The sequence below is a fragment of the Bos grunniens genome, chromosome 8, assembly GCF_055505025.1.
Source record: "Bos grunniens cultivar Pamir isolate PY7600 chromosome 8, Bosgru_T2T1.0, whole genome shotgun sequence".
NCBI classification, from domain to species: Eukaryota; Metazoa; Chordata; class Mammalia; order Artiodactyla; family Bovidae; genus Bos; species Bos grunniens.
Genome location: NC_141172.1, coordinates 22,304,668 through 22,322,058, shown reverse-complemented (window position 1 = coordinate 22,322,058; position 17,391 = coordinate 22,304,668). Strand labels below are relative to the sequence as shown.

Below are 17,391 nucleotides of genomic sequence, written 5' to 3'. Positions count from 1 at the left end.
TGTTTTTCCCCCCGGGAAACAAAATCTCCCAATACCAAGAAGCTGCTTTTGCACCTCCAAAAGCTGCATAGGGGCATGCTGCCAGTAGGACCATCCGGACACGCTGCAGTGGTATCTCCAGGCGGGTTCCTTTAATCCGCCTCTCCCTAGGCTAACTCCCCACTGCGGCGCAGTCCCACAGCCAGCCCTCGCGCGCACCACCCTTCCAGCTCAGGGACTGCTGCTGAGCGCTTGGCCGCCCACGCCGCCTTCCAGCCGCAGTGCGCGGCCTTGGCTTTGAACGCGCTTGCGCTTAAGCAGGGGCGGGCGGGTCGAAGTTGGAGGAGGCGGGGCAAGACCTTGAGGTCTGCAGGCCATTGGCTGTCTCCCTATGGTCACCGCCCCCAGGCGTTCGAGACGGCGGGGCGGCCCACGTCAGGCAGCCGGCGTGGGGCTGAGCTTGTGGCAGAAGGGAGGTAAGCTTTGCGGGTGTTAGGCGGCGGGCTGCGGGCCTCTGCCTCCTGCACAGAGGTCGCCCGATGGCACTCGCCTATGGCCTGACTCAGCTTGCTGGGAGGGAGGCTGAGGCCCGGTGGGCCTGGAGCTTTAATGGGAGATGGGGTAATAGAGCATGTGGTGGCAGGGCCGCGTCGTGGTTTGGGCGGCCGGGAAGGGGACAGGTCTTGTCGATTGCCCTCGTCCTGTCCTGCTGGGGTTCTGAATTCCCAAAGGAGTAGGCCTTCGGCGTTAGAGAGCTCCCGGATGCCTGGGTGGGGCCGGCTCTGGTGACTGCGGTGGGGCTCAGCGGGATCCTGATTCGGAAACAGGTCGGCGCGGTCCTTGCATACCTTCCTGCAGCAGGTTGCAGTCATCCCACTTTTCCCTAGTCTGAAGGCAGCACAGGGACTCTAGCCCTCCCCTCCTTGTCCTGGAGTGACTGTCTCCTCCTAATTCCCGGTGACTCACTCAGATCCTGTCTACTTTAATGCAAGGGCTTGTGGGTGAGCAGGGCCTGTTTTCAGGTCTCCTGGCTCTGTCCTCACTTGCAGGAATTACTTGAAGAAGTAGTATGTTTCTGTTATCTCTGTATATATATCACATACACGTATGAACGTATGTTTCGAAATGTCAGCAACAGCTATGCAGAGATTTACGGAGACTTGCCCGTTGTGTTGCCCCTTACTCTCTATCAGTTTTAGTTTCAGCATGATATCCTTAATTTAGTTTCTGAATTTGGAGCTTCTGAAATCAATGAAGTCATGCTATCAAGTATCATTGCAATCAGTCATTCATATGTTCAGCACTTTTTCGGTGGGTTCCTTGGTGGTCAGGGTCTTATGCCATAAAGTAAAACGGTCATTCCCTGTCTTTTTCTTCCAGTTTATTAGCCAGTTTTATTGTCTAGATTTGATGATTCAATTTCAGGTTCTAGATTTAGGCACAGAAGCTTATGATCCTGTATCATAAGCTATATAGCTCTTCTGGGACCTCATTCAGTTTTCCTTACTTTTACCTCCTGTAAGCCTCAGACCGTTATAGCTCTGAGGCATAGTCCTGCTAAGTATCACTAAAGACCTAGGTCTCAGGCACCTATCTGTAAAGTGAAGGGATGGGATTAGAAATATTTAGTAATAGTGAGACATTCAAGGACAGGATGGGCAGATTGCACGTTTACTGAACTGTGTTAATATTTGGGAAGTGACCATTTACAAAACCCTGGATATATTTTAACATTATATGTTTTACTCTTCCTGAATCTGTACACATTGACTTTTTGACTAGCAAGCAAGTGCCTGTTTACAATTTTGATTCACATATAATTCCCGCACTCAGAGCACTATGACTCATCTAAATTTTGAAATGTAATAATCAGGAGATTTTAAATGTTACATTTAAAGGTATGATATAAAAACATTGGATAAGAATGCAATTTTCAAAGCATTTTTACTTGCTTTAGTAGGTTAGTGGTAACTAACACTGCCTTGGTTATTTGCTTACTTGGTTAATATTTGGTAGTTGTCATCACCTGGTTAATGTCTTTCACTATCATGTCTATGTTAACATTTATTTTACCAACCTAAAATTTACTGGATTTTAATTGATTGCTGCTTTACAGTTGAGAATTAATAACCAAAAGGTAAGCACATCATCAGTTTGAGAGTAAAGATGCTAATAGAGATGTAACAATAGATTTTCATTTGCTGATTTATTGATGGTACTTATTAAGTAATCCATTTGGTCTTCCTGCTTTTGAGGCATAATATTCATAGCCTTGGAGAAGGGCATGGCAACCCACTCCAGTGTTCTTGCCTGGAGAATCCCATGGACAGACGAGGCTGGCAGGCTACCGTCCATTGTGTCACAAAGAGTTGGACGTGGACTAAAATGACTTAACACACACATTCATAGCCTTGTGATACTTTTTGATTGTTATTCACAAACCATTTAGTGAATTAAATTAAACCCCTATATCACTACTGGGGGTTGGGAAAATTTAAGAAAACAGAACTTTAAAAATTTTTTCTAGTTCTAGAAATGGAGCAGATCAAGATGGGAAGACTGGGGAGAAATGCAGGAGCTGAGGAAAAAAATCCAAGTGGAGTCTTCTGGCTTAAAATTTGGGGAGACTCAGGGATTCAGATTATATATTAAAATATCTGTGTGAAGGAAAAAAAATTAAAATTTGGGGAGAAAAACAGTGAAAAATGAAATTATATTTGGAAGAAATGTAAGGAAATAGTAGTGTCAGAATTATTTTTGGATCTGTAGCAAAACCTGGTCATAATATTTCTTGGTTTATAACAATGAGCTCAGTTATCTCGAAAAAGAAACCTAGGGTGATAATTTAAATCAAGTTGGCAATAGATATTTCTTTAGGAAATGTGAAATCTGTAAGTATTATATTTCTTAAAAGTCTGAAGATGAGTAGTATAATAAAATATGGTATAGTTTTATAAGTATAATATATATCTTTGATTCACAATTAGTGATAAATTGGATGGAAGTTGTGTGTACTGTTTCCACAGGATAGGATACAAATTTGCTAAGCTAATAGAACAAGGGATACTTGTCAATTTTCTCCCATTTCAGTTATTTGAAACAGAGTTTTCAAGCAATGCAGAAGACTTCATCCACTTTTCAAACAATAGATTGAATGTTGTTCTTGTAAGTTGGGTCTGCCAAGTAGTTCTGGCCTCATAATTTTTTTAACCTATTCTAAGCCCCATTGGAAGTAATAATACTGCATTTAGGATTTAAAATTTTTGTTGATTTATATTGGAATATTGGATTACATTCAGTTAGCCTGAGTTACTTTAGTTTTATGTATTTTGAAAATATATCAAAAGCTGTGACATTAAATACTGTAAAATTTTCCGTTGTTCATGAAGGGAAAATATTTCTTCAGACCCAAGGAAGCTGAGAATTCAAATTGCATAGATAGTTTGTTATTATTTATTTTAAAATCCATAATTTCACTTACTGTGAACCAGTGTTTCATTCAACCTTCTAAACTGAAGAATTCAGTTCTTTCCAGTGTATTAGAGTATATCCTCTAATCTTTTGGGTCAGATGAGTAACTGCTAATTTGGTTGGTAAGTGTGTTCAACAAATGTTGTAATTGTGAATGTTGAACTATAGTTCTGTCAGAAGGTTTTCTGGTTGGTTGGATCCATGGATGCAGAACTGTAGCTACGGAGGGCCCACTGTAGAGTCATGTGTGAGTTTTTTACTGCAGGGAGGGTCAGCACCCCTAACCCCCAGGTTGTTAAGGGTCAGCTGCACTTTTCATTACATGTGACGACTCTCATTTTATTGGAATGCCTGGAAGGTTATGTTGAGCATTTTTAGGTTGATTCTCACCTGGGAGGTATGAAAAATGCCTTGATACTAATGACAGTTGCCATGGGTGTGAGAGGTGGGCGTACCTACATTTACCTCTGATTTCCCTCCAGTTATTTTGGGACTGAGAGTCTTGGGAAATAAGGTTGTGTTTCTAAGGAGAACTCTGCACCCCTGCATGAAGATTTCTTTCACCTACTCCAAGATTTGGCTCCAGCATCTCTCTCCTGCAAGATCACATTTTCCCTCATTACTGGATTGTTCCCTTCAGTATCTAAATATGCTGTTCCTTCTCCTACCTTAAAATAATTACTCTTTCCTGACCCCATTTCCTCCTTATGCCACCACACTATTTTCCTTTATGGCAAGACTTAGACTCATGTGTCCAATTACTTCCCCCCATTCTTTATTAAACTCACTTTCATCAGACTTTCTCCCTCAGTTCAGTCCAGTTCAGTCACTCAGTCATGTCCAACTCTTTGTGACCCCATGGACTGCAGCACTAAGTCCAAAGGTCTGTTTTTAACTCACATCTTTTACATGACTGATCGTCATTTTGCCCCCAACTTTATTGACATATGATTGACACATAACATTGTGTGAGTTTAAGGTACAGCAGGTTGATTTGATACATGTAGAAACTGTAAAATGATTTGCACCATAGCATGAGCCACCCCCTGTATCCTGTCACATGGTTACCATTTCCTGTCACGTAGTTCCCTAGTTGATCACTTTCTGCTGCTTGAAACATTCTCTTCCTTTATTATCAAAGATGCTACAATTCCTGGTTTTCCTCCTGCCCCTCTGAACCTTTTCAACACCTTTACTGGTTCTTTCTTATTGCCCTCACCTCTCAAATAGGAGAGCTCCTCGGCTCAGTCCTCACAGTCCTTTAATCATATTATTGTCTTTTTCTTTTCATTTTTTTTCTTTTGAAAAATGTGCCCTGTCCCCCATTCAGTCTTTACATACTAATAATACCCTATTAGGCTTCTCCCCATGGCCTAGTGGTAAAGAATCCACCTGCAATGCAGGAGATGCTGAAGACTCAGGTTTGATCCCTGGGTCGGGGAGATCCCCTGGAGGAGGGCATGGTAACCCATTTCAGTATTCTTGCCTGGAGAATCCTATGGACAGAGGAGCTTGGTGGGCTACAGTTCATAGGGTCGGACATGACTGACGTGACTGAGCATGCATGCTCACGTGCAATACCCTATTAACTCCCAGTTTATATATATATACGTCTCTGTGTGTGTGTGTGTGTGTGTGTGTGTATACACATATATATGTAGCCTGGACCTATTAATCTTTTTAAATGATTTACATAGATGGGATTTTACAAATTGACACTATATTTTTAAAATTTTATTTTTGAATGTTCTGGGTCTTGTGTGCAGGCTTTCTCTAGTTGCAGCGAGTAGGGGCTACTCTGTAATTGCAGTGTGCAGGCTTTTCATTGCAGTGGCTTCTCGTGTTGCGGAGCACAGGCTCTAGGCATATGGGCTTCAGTAGTTGTGGTTCTCGGGCTTAATTGCTACACAGTATGTGGAATCTTCCCAGACCAGGGATCGAACCTGTGTCTCCTACATTGGCAGGTGGATTTTTAACCACTAGACCACAGGGAAGTCCTGTACACCTCTTCTTTTGAACTCTAGACTCCGTATATCTAGATGCCTACTTAGCATTTCTACTTGGATGACTAAATAGAAATCTCAAATACAGCTCCTGATTTTCTTCCTACACCTACATCACCTGTGGTCTTCCTCATCTCAGATCATGGAAATTTATCTTTTCCATTACTTGGGCCAGAAACTTGGGTGTCAGCCCTGATTCTTCTCTTTTGCTCACAATCCACTTGTAAACTACTAGGAAAGCCTATTGTCTGTCCCTTCAAAATATGGCTAGAATCTGAGTACTTTTCACCATCCACTGCTCCCACCCTAGTGTAAGCCTCCATTGTGTATGTTCTTGATGTTGTGATAGTCTCTGTATCAGTTATTTGTTACCACTCACTGTTGGAATTTGGTGGCTTAAAGCCACAATCTTTTATTAGTTTATGATTCTGGGGTTGGCAATTTGGATTAGGCTTGGGGCGGCTAGGTGCGGGGGGAGCTTTTTTTGCTGGTGGGTTAATGGCAACCGTAGGTTTGGAGGCATCAGCTGGAATGGCTTATCTCTGCTACATCTGGTCCAGTAACCTGTCCCATGCTTGGTCTAATAGAGCCAAGAGAGCAAGAGGAAGCTACATGGCCTTCTGAGAGGTAGACTAAGAATTCCCACTTTACTTCTCCCACTGTTGCTCAAAGTAGTCACAAAGACAGCCCAAAGCCAAGGGGATGGAGAAGTAGCCTACTTATGAGAGGAGCAGCTAAGTCACTTTGTAAAGAAATGTGCATACCAAATTGGGAAGAATTTGGGGCCATTTTTTGCGAGCTACCATAGCTTTTTAAGGACTTCCCCAGTGGCTCAGTGGTCAAGAATCTACTGGCAGTGTAGGAGACAGAGGAGACGTGGGTTTGATACCTGTGTCAGGAAGATCCCCTGGAGGAGGGCATGGCAAGCCACTCCAGTATTCTTGCCTGGAGAATGCCATTGACAGAGAAGCCTGGCAGACTACAGTCCATGGGGTCATAAAGTTGGATTACCAACTTTGTCCACTTTAGTTGGACATGACTGAAGTGACAGCATGATAGCCTTCTAACTGGTCTGTTTTCCCTTGATCTCCTACCATATTGTCAGCAACAGCAGTGACAGTGGTGCTTTCACAAGTCAACTGAATATTAACAAAGTGACTTCATATCTTTAAAGGTTTTATTTTTTTTTTTAATAAATAAATACCTTGGAATTTTCTTCACACTTCTGTTTACAGTATCACTTCGCAACCAGTTGACCTCTTTCTCCCTCCCTGAATCCCAAATCTGCTCCTGTTCACAGTGCCTGTGGAATGTATTAAACATTTAACAGAAAGCCTGGAAAGTGAAGTTGCTCAGTCGTGTCCGACTCTGGAAGGAGATATGAAATGGAATGGACAAGGAAGGCTGGGGGAACAGGATAGTAAGGATTATCTACCGACCCACCTACTAATTTACCTGTTTCCCCTCCTTCCTTTCTATCTCTCTCTTTTCAGTTTATGAGATTTTAAGCTGTGTAGAATAGTTAGGGTTTAACAGGCCACTGAGTTCTTTTGGAGCTTGGAAAGGGGGGCAAGTGCTGACAGCAGCGTTGGAATTGGGTATGAATCAAATGCAAATCCAGTCTAGAGCTGTGCTGTGTGCTTAGTCGCTCAGTCGTGTCCAACTCTTTGTGACCCTATGGACTGTAGCCTGCTAGGCTCCTCTGTCCGTGGGGATTCTCCAGGCAAGAACACTGAAGTGGGTTGCCATTCCCTTCTCCAGGGGATCTTCCCAACCCAGGGATCCAACCCAGGTCTCCTGCATTGCAGGCGGATTCTTTACCTTCAGAGCCACCAGGGAAGCTAGAACTAAGCATACAAAATTTAACATTAATTGTGTTATAGTGAAGATTGGCTTCAAATAAAGTTGAGAAAAAGACGAAGCTTGTACTGTCTGCACCCTTTTGTCCTGTAGACTCTCCTTCCAGAGATTTGTTGTTCAGTTGCTAAGTCGTGTCCAACTCTTTGTGACCCCATGGACTGCAGCACATCAGTGCTGTCCCTGTCCATCACCAACTCCCAGAGCTTGCTCAGACTCATGTCCATTAAGTCGATGATGCCATCACACCATCTCATCCTCTGTTGCCCCCTTCTCTTTTTTGTACCCCATTGATTGAGGATACTTGTGCATTGTTGCCCTGTTTCAAAAACGAATGAAATGTCCCAGGCAGTCCAACAGTTGGGGCTCCATGCTTCCAATGCAGGGGGCATGGATTTGATCCCAGGTAGGGGAACTAGATCTTACATGCTGTGTGGCCAAAAACAAACAAATGACTCTTCCAGTCTTTGGCATCTCACTGTGTGACTGCATTTTTCTTCTACTTGTCTGAACCAGAAACCTTGGAGTCATCCTTCACTGTTCTTGCATTCCACATCCAATCCCTTAGCAAATTCTGTCAAAATAAGTGTGAAGTCTGACTTCTTACCATCTCCACTACTCTTCTCTTTGTCCATGGCCATATGGTTTCTTTCCTGGATTATTGCCATAACCTCCTAACTGGTCTCCCTTTTTTTTTTATCCTTGCCCGCTTGTGGTCTGTTCTCTAGAGGAGTTAGATGACCTTTTAAAAATGACAGTCAAGTGTGCCATCTCCCTGCCCCAAAGCCTCTAGGGCTATCTGTCCCACTCAGAAACATCCAGAGCCCACAGTGTCTGTAGGGGCTTCTGTCACTGGCTCCCGCTCCTCTCTGTCATTTCTCACTTCCCAGCTTGCACATCTGTATCTACCATACTGGTGTCCTTGGTCTTCCCTGAATTTGCCACACATGCTTCTATCTCAGGGTTGTTGCCCTTAGCATTCCTTCTGTCTGGAATGCTCATTGTTTCCTCTAGGTCTTTTTCCAAATGTTACTATGTCAGAAAGACATTTCTTGATTCTTTGGCAGATGCCAAAACATGTAAAGACCTCCTAAAAATATATCTATTGATGACAACAATTTTTTTAGGTATTATATGCTATCTGCATTTTGGGAAAATTAAAGGAAAAATCAAACTGGGTCTTTGTACTGTAATTTAAGAAATTCTAAATAGCTATCCTTTATAAAGTTTCAGTTATGCTAGATAAATAAGTTTTAAAGATCTGCTGTACAGCCTGATGCCAGTTGTTAAAGGACAATATTGTGTACACCAAAAAGTGGAAAAAAAAAAAAGGACACAAGGGAACTTTGGAAGGTGTTGCATATGTCTGTTACGTTGATTGTGGTGATGCATCACGGGTGTTTGCACATGTCCAGAGTCATCAAACTGTACACATTAAATATGTGATTTCTTTGTATATCCATTATACTTCAGTAAATCTATTAAAAAATACCTCTGTCAACAGAGGCCGACATCCTTGATTAAAATGAGATTGGAGGAAGTTGAACACACTGGAAGAACACTTAATTTTTTTCAGGGACCAGATGGATTAATCTCCTGGCAAACGATTTAGAATCAAAGGTAATTCTGTTAGCTTAGTTGTTTGGAACACTGCAGGACCATTATAGCATCTAATAACTCCAAGGTGTGACTTTCTCATTAAATAGCTCTTAATAAGTGGTGTAATTGGATCAAGTAAGGCTTTTTATCTTGGTGTGTGCTGTGGTGAAACTGCCTCTTTAGACAGTGATAAAAGACCATGGTGCCAAGTGAATAAGTAAGATTACTACTTTTTTTTTAATTGAGACTAAAAAAATTGATTTTTTATTTGAAGAGAAGTGATCATTTTTATTTAATATACAAAAGTAATGTATGCCCATTGTAGGAGGGGAAAGTTAAATGCAGCAAATATCAGAAGAGGAATAGTATGTAATCAGTCATTAACTTGTTAACTAGAAATGAACTTAACATTTTTGCATATTCACTTTTCCCCCTTAGTCTTGTCTTTATATCTGTAGTTTAAACTTGGTTGTGTTCATGATTGTGTATAAAAATTTCTCTCAGTATTTTTACTTTGCCATAAGCATATCTATATATTGTTAAAACTCTTTGTAACTGTTTCACATTACTAATCAATACTTTATCTACATATTATTTAGCTTACCTTTTAGAGCAATTAATGAATGACTTTGCACAAAAGATGCTGGCTTTACAATGGGAATTTGCTGTATGTCTCAGGAAACTCAAACAGGGGCTCTGTATCAACACAGAGGGGTGGGCTGGGGAGGGAGATGGGAGGAAAGTTCAAAAGAGAGCGGACATATGTATACCTATGGCTGATTCATGTTGAGGTTTGACGGAAAACAACAAAATTCTGTAAAGCAATTATCCTTTAATTAAAAAATAAATAAAAAGATGCCAATTTAAAGCCTTTTGTAGTTTTACACTTTTGAATTGGAAGGTGGCTAGAATTTGAAGCACATGTGCCATGCTTTGGGATATTGCCAAGAAGTGCCAAACGCTAAGGCCAAATGCTCAGTGAGTACCCTGACAGCCCACTTTTATAGACTGGGTTTAGTTTTTGACCTGCCCCAGACTTTCAACTTTACTGTGCTAAGTTCCCTATGGAATTGAGAACAGTGGGCTGGAGAGTGGGGAGAGGCTTGTGGTCCTGGGAACGATGCTGATCCTCCCTTACTGCTGTGGCTTTGCTTCCCAGCTGGTCTGGCCTTTGAGGACCCATGGATGTCGGTTTGGAGGTAAGACAGGTTGGGAGCACTTTCATAAATAGGGTTTGCATTTGGACTGAGAGGCAGAAGTAGATTTTGAAGTTGAAATGAAGCTCTGAGTGTTGACTTTATTGTGAGTTGCCAATTCACTATCATTTTTCTAGTCAGTCATTTATTTCCAACACAGCATTGAGAAGTTCCACTGAACCCTGTACATGTGAAAATTGTATGTATTGGTTTTAAAATTGGTGAAGTTAAAAATTATTCTCATGAGGAGCTAATGTTCCTTCTCTTCCCCCCTCCTCCACCTCCTCTTCATCCTTCTTCTTTCTTTACATAAAGTTCTTGACTTTATCTGAAAGACATTCTACACACTATACTGTGCCAACTGGATATTAGCATTACTTTGCTGAATCCTCTTCTGATTCTTGAATATACTGCTTGATGTCTCTTACTAATGTGAAAGGATTTACTAATGATCATCTGCCCAGGATGCTTGTGAAGGTTAACTAATATCAGATTATTAAGAACCCCACAAGTAAAACAGCCATGAATACTGCTAGCTGTGTAATGGAAAATTGGTAAATGTTACTTCATTGGGTAATTATGTGTTTAAAATGCCTTTTACCCCAGTGGGAAATACACAGAGGTGATACCATGAGCTTTTAAAGGGTTGTAATACATAGAAGATTAAGAATATAGCTATGATAAATAATAGCTGTCAGCTGAAGCATTCATGTAAAACTTATGATGTATTCAAGTAACAAAGACCCATTTCCCATCACTATTAGATTTAGCTGGAAACAGTAAAGAACCAGTCTTATGTTGACATGTGTTCTTTGACCTTTTATTTGATTTTTGTAAAAAAAAAAAATGTACCAAAATAAATAACAGCATGATAAGATCTCACTAATTTGGATTCTGCTGATTTGGGATTTGGGCTTGGCTGAAGTTCATCTTTATCCTATCTATATAAAAGTTATTTTCTCAGCTTAAAAAAGCTGGTAAAAAGGAGTCCATCTTAAAAAGAACTACTTATTTTCAAACCCTAAATGTGTTGATAACTGGATCTGGTTACTGTATTAATTTGAAAATAAAGTTGTTTACAATTTTTCTTTTTACTTTTCAGTTTAGTTCAGTTCAGTCACTCAGTCATGTCTGACTCTTTGCAACCCCATGGACTGCAGCATGTGAGGCTTCCTTCTTTTAAATTTATTTTGGTCTGTTTCATGAATCTTCATGGGTGAAAAAGATGTGGATATAGATTCTTCTCTGTTTCTCACTTTCTGTTTTGGAAAGTTGATCTGAAAACAAAATAAACAGTAGAATTCTGATTTGAACATATTTTTGAGTCTATTGTGTATTAGATGCTATACTAAAGACAATAACTCAAAAACGTATATTAACTGCTTAGTACCTGCCAGACTTGGCAGGCGGTGAACAGGGCTCAGCTGTTTCTCCCAAGAAACTTGGAGGTGCAGGAGAAGAACGCAGCAGGCTTGGTCAGTGAGGAGTCCTTCCTGCTTGAGATTCTTCTTTGCTTGCGTCTGAGCAGGTGCCGCTGCTACAGAGATGGAGCTAGCCCCTTCAGAACTAGACGACATCTACAGCCTGAGGATTGGTGACAGTCCTCTCAGAGCGGAAAGGGTCATGAGAAACAGGCCTAGCTCTAGCATGGCCTCTGTGCACTGTATCATTGTGCTGTCCTTGCATCAAGTGCACTGCCAGTTGGAGGTCAAGCTCTGTTTTCTGAGGCAGCTGCAGGAACTGAGAACATATCAGTGCCTTCCTCTTGATCTTCCTGGTTCTGAACACTACTTCCAGAACATTCCACTGTTATTTCAAGCTCCTGTCTGTTTTTACACGTGAACACATCCACGTGGAAATTGCCCTGCTTTGTTGAGCTGCGTCTTGAACTGTCACCTGGTGGAGCTGCCTGCCAGGCAAGCATTCATCTGCAGCAGTGTAGCCATCTGTGTTTGGGTGGTAATGTTTGAGTAACCATTTGGGCAAATAATTGCTTTCATCTATTGCAGTGAATATTTACTGTTTAAAAAGATGGAAAATGTAAATGTGAAAGCGTTACTAGCAATGACAAGAAGGCTAGACTTACTAAAGATTGATACCAGTTGCCATGACCAAAGTGGCAATCTTTAGCTTTTGATAGATGCTCATTGAACTTGGAATGAATGGTCAATGATAAAATACAAGTATAAAATCTCAGAACATACACAAATGTGGTAGATAGATGTGTTGCTGGTAATGGTGCCACAGGATAAAGGTTAAGTTTAGATTGATAATTTTTGTGTTTTGTGCATGGCATGGAGCACCCCTTTCATATGTAACTTTCATGCATCAGGCTTTCTATATTTTTAGGGTTGCAATATACACTAAGAGACAGAGCTATTTGTGGATGCTGATGAGCTGCTTTGGGAATCTGATCTAACACTATGTCCAAACCTAGGTTGTTCTTTTTAAGATTTGCTTGATTCCTTGGGATGCAGCAAGATATAATAGAAAAAAAAAAGAAACAAAGTATTGGATTTAGACTAAGATTCATAATAGTTAACATTTAGAAAGTGTTGGTTATGTGCCTGGTTCTGAGTGAATTGCTTTAATGGATTATTTTAACTTTTTAAAAACTCTGTGTCAACTCTACTTTGTAGAGGAGTGGTTAAGAATGTAAACTTTGCTTAGATTCATAGGCTGCACAGTTCATATCCATGCTCTGCTTCTTACTTAATTAGGCAATTAATTTTGACCTCTCTTTGCCTCACATGGTTTTTCATATGAAAATGAGGATAATAATAGTAGTCATGTCATGGAGTTGTTTTGAATATTGGGTGAGAGAACACACATAAAGAGCTTCAACTGTGCCTGCCTGGCACGTGGTAAAATTCTCAATAAATCCTGGCTATTAATATCACTGTATAACCTCAGGCAAGTTACTTCCTCTCTGAGCTCTTACTTTCTCATACAGGAAATGGAGTTAATAATACTTAACTCAGAGTGGTTGTGACGATCCAATGGGATTAGTTACTTAGAGTGTTTGGTGAATGTGTGGCACGTAGGAGCTGTTTATCCAACATGGTGTTCCAAAGCCCGTGTCGTGCTTTGTGTTTGTTCAGTGGATCTGTATTGAGCAGATAACTTGTTATATGCTGGGGTATCCTGGTCAAAAAGAGACCAGGTCCCTGCCCTCAAGAGTTTGCATTTTACTGGTGGGGGAGGGGGAGAGAGAGTCAGCAGAAATAAGTATATGATGATCCTTTGAGATTGTGATGAAAGCAATGAAGGATATGGTAGTGGGTTCCTGGGGGTAGGGGCTGGGTGGGCTGTGGAGTCTCAAGAGAAGATGTGAAAGGTGAGAGGAGTCAGCTGTTTGAACAGCAAGGGCACGAACACTTGATGAGGGACCTAAGGGCTCTAGACCTGCACACAGAAAGAACTTAGGGGGTCCACAGAGCAAACTGGAGGTTGTTGTGGCTGAAGCCCCTTGATTGAGGGAGAGTTGTGAGACCAGATCATGTAGGACCTTTTGGCCATGGTTTGGAGTTTGAATTTTATTACAAAGTGCAGTGGGATGCTGTTGAAAGGCTTTCAGCAAGTGAGTTAGAAGTCAACTATATTTTGAATGGAATCTCATGCATTTCCTAACCTGAGGGCTGGTGTCTTATTTCTCTAGCTTTTGACTTACATATAAGATCCCACCCTAGTCTTTGATTAGAGATGCCTAACTTATCACTGCAGATGGTGACTGCAGCCATGAAATTAAAAGACGCTTACTCCTTGGAAGAAAAGTTATGACCAACCTAGATAACATATTGAAAAGCAGAGACATTACTTTGCCAACAAAGGTCCGTCTAGTCAAGGCTATGGTTTTCCCATTGGTCATGTATGGATGCGAGAGTTGGACTGTGAAGAAAGCTGAGCAACGAAGAACTGATGCTTTTGAACTGTGGTGTTGGGGAAGACTCTTGAGAGTCCCTTGGACTGCAAGGAGATCCAACTAGTCCATTCTGAAGGAGATCAGCCCTGGGATTTCTTTGGAAGGAATGATGCTAAAGCTGAAGCTCCAGTACTTTGGCCACCTCATTCGAAGAGTTGACTCATTGGAAAAGACTCTGATGCTGGGAGGGATTGGGGGCAGGAGGAGAAGGGGACGACAGAGGATGAGATGGCTGGATAGCATCACTGATTCAATGGACGTGAGTCTGAGTGAACTCCGGGAGTTGGTGATGGACAGGGAGGCCTGGCATGCTGCGATTCATGGGGTCGCGAGGAGTCGGACACGACTGAGTGACTGAACTGAACTGAACTTATACCTAAACTTAAATTCTTCTCCATCCTTTACCTCCCTTGACTGTCCCACATTGTATCAAGGGAGGGAAGAAACACATTTTTAGAATACATACGTACTGTGTCAACATCCTCTTGGCTTTCAGACTCACTTCTTATTGTTCTTTGTATCATCTTGTGAGGCAGGTGTCCTCAGATTTACTCAATGAGGAATCAGGCTCCAGGTAGTAAGTGGTTAACGTAATTTTTTTAAAACCTAGTGGTGGAGTTAGGTTTTGCATCCAGTCTGTTTTTCCTGCTTCCCAACTACTAACTCTGTGCATTTTTCTCTCTGTGTCATGTTACTCTTCATGGAGACAGAGGTATGTAAGACTAAGTATAATCAAACTAAAGATGTTTTCTCATCTTCACTATGGATTGTCTTAGGGTTTGCAAAAGAATATATGACATTACTTCACAGTGCCCCATTCATCTTATTCACTGGAAATTTTCAAAGTGGTTCTTCGAACAGTGTGGTGATGATGTTGTTTTTGTGATTTTGTCTATTCAGGTCTGGAATATAGAGGTGTTCTCCAGCTTGGGCTACACTGAGTTAGTTAACAGCAGGAAGATTTACTATCTTCCTGTAAAACTCCTCGGCTCATTTGATCTTCAACTTTCTTCAGTACTAAGAGTGCAAGTTAAAATAACTCTATTCCATTTTACATGAATTTGATAATTTGCTTCTCATGAAAAATAAATGAGTTTGGCCAGTTTGCAGTAATCAGGAAAAATGTTTCCATTTAACTCGTCATCAGTCTACATAATTCTTTTCTAGAGTGAGAGTTCTTATTTTGGTGTAAAATTTCCCAGGAGTCTAAAATAGGAAGATAATAATGGTTGTATTTTTCTTTGAAGATGAAGGAAGATTTTTAAATGGTCTAAAGTTAATTGAATCTAGTTAAATTATATTGATCCCTTTTCAACATTACTCTTTCCATAGGACATTGGTAAATGGCTAACAAAGTAATCTTTTATCATGTCTAAAAGTTTCCTAATTTAGTACTGTTCATTTAATCACATCTGTTAATGATAGATTTCTACGCTTGTAATGATGTAGGTTTTAGAAAGTCACATCCTCTGTTTCTAAAGAATGTATAAGTATTTGAATAAAAGTTTTCATAATTTTTGAACTTTATTCAAATTACGAAAGATATATTCTTGTGTAAAAATTAGAAAATAGGAATAAGCAAAATTAAAAAGCACTGTAATTTATATTTTCCAAGTTTTTCTATGCACATACATAACCAGGCTACCTGGATTTGAATTTCAGCTTATTGTATGACCTTGGGAAAGTTATCTGTCTTCTGTGCTTCAGTTTCTTCCTCTGTACAATGAGTGCCTATTTCATAGGGTTATTTTGAGGATTAAATGAAGTGATAAATGTAAAGTGCTGAGGATATTGCCTGGTCCCTAGTGAGAGCCACACACATGGGTTTTGTTTTTTTTTAAAAGCTTATTCAGAAAATTTCAAACATATATAAACATAGAATAGTATTATGAATTCTAATGTACCCATTTAGTATCAGCATTTAGGTATTCTTGTTTTACTTATGATTTCCTCCTTTTTTTTTCCCCTGGAGGGACATTGGTGTACTTCAGTTTGTGCCAAATTAATATTTGCTAAGAAGTAAATTATTTTAGAAGACCAGTGTGCAAAATTTGAGTAATTTTATTAGAGGAAGAATACAAATCAAATATGTATAAAATACATTCTTTGGTGTTTGATTAAATTTTAGTTAACTGGTATTTGAAGTAATGTGATGAATTTGGAGATTTTACCTATGAAGATTAGACATTTATTGGTCAGTAAGGTCTCCAGTACTCTTGCCTGGAAAATCCCATGGATGGAGGAGCCTGGTAGGCTGCAGTCCTTGGGGTTGCGAAGAGTCGGACATGACTGAGCGACTTCACTTTCACTTTTCACTTTCATGCATTGGAGAAGGCAATGGCAACCCACTCCAGTGTTCCCGCCTGGAGAATCCCAGGGACGGGGGAGCCTGGTGGGCTGCCGTCTCTGGGGTCGCACAGAATCGGACACGACTGAAGTGACTTAGCAGCAGTAGCAGTAGCAAGGTCTTTAAAATGGGCATCAATTTTATAAAAAATATACAGTAAAGGTTCTTTTGTTTCAACATAAAATATTTATTTAAAAACATAGTGAACAATTTGAGTAATTGTTCTTTTGATGAAACAAAAGTATTTTAAAATTGTAATATTAGAGAAAATAATCGTCATAAAGGACGTAATTTGAAGACTTCTTTGAAGACTTAGATTGGATACTGTAAAAAGTTCTAGATTTAAATCAGTCTTTCAATTTTAAAAATTACTAATACTGTTTTTTAATTTATGTTTCATTATGTATTTGTCATATATATGCACATAAAAGACACTTTAGAAAAAATAATCCAAGAATAATTGAAGAAAATGTAACAAATCAGACATTATTCAAGTCGGTGGTTTTGTTTCCTACTTTCATGCTTGGTTCTCCTGGACAGTAATCAGTTCTAACTTGGAATTTCCTGCCTTTGATCTTATTTTAGACTCATTTCAAAATCTATGAGTAAGTAACATGTGATGGGACTGAGAAGAAACTAAATTGTAAAGGCAGGAATCTGATTGCAATTTGATGTATTTTAGTAAATTGCAGCCGGTGAGATCATCAGAACCCATAGTCACCTAACTTTGCTCAGCACTTGAATTACAGATCTTAAAATTCCTGGGACTTGAAGCAAGAATGTGGAGTGTGCTGGCTGTGCCTCATGTTACCGATGGTCCAGGGAAACACTGGGTTGGAAGTCACGAAACCTTTCTTCCTACATGAACTGCTAGGATGAGTACCTTTTTACTGAGTTGCTCAATCATTGTTTCTCTAGTGACAGAAGGCAGATGCTCCCAGGTCCACTATATTAGGGGTCCCCAACACCTGGGCTGCGGGCCAGTACCTGTCCATGGTCTGTTAGGAACTGGGCCAT

At 40.4% G+C, this 17,391-nt stretch overlaps 1 protein-coding gene across 4 annotated transcripts in view; it reads left to right on the top strand.

Moving 5' to 3' along the window:
• The first annotated feature begins 420 nt into the window (after positions 1-420).
• Positions 421-17,391, top strand: part of FOCAD (focadhesin) — a 303,578-nt gene continuing 286,607 nt past the window's right edge. For 3 of the 4 annotated variants that reach the window (XM_086414321.1, XM_086414322.1, XM_086414319.1), the window contains exon 1: positions 421-455. The gene's annotated coding sequence lies outside the window, so the exon portion shown is untranslated. Of the gene's footprint in view, positions 456-8,819; positions 8,931-17,391 lie in introns of those variants that run through there. The other variant, XM_086414320.1, reaches the window with a different exon arrangement.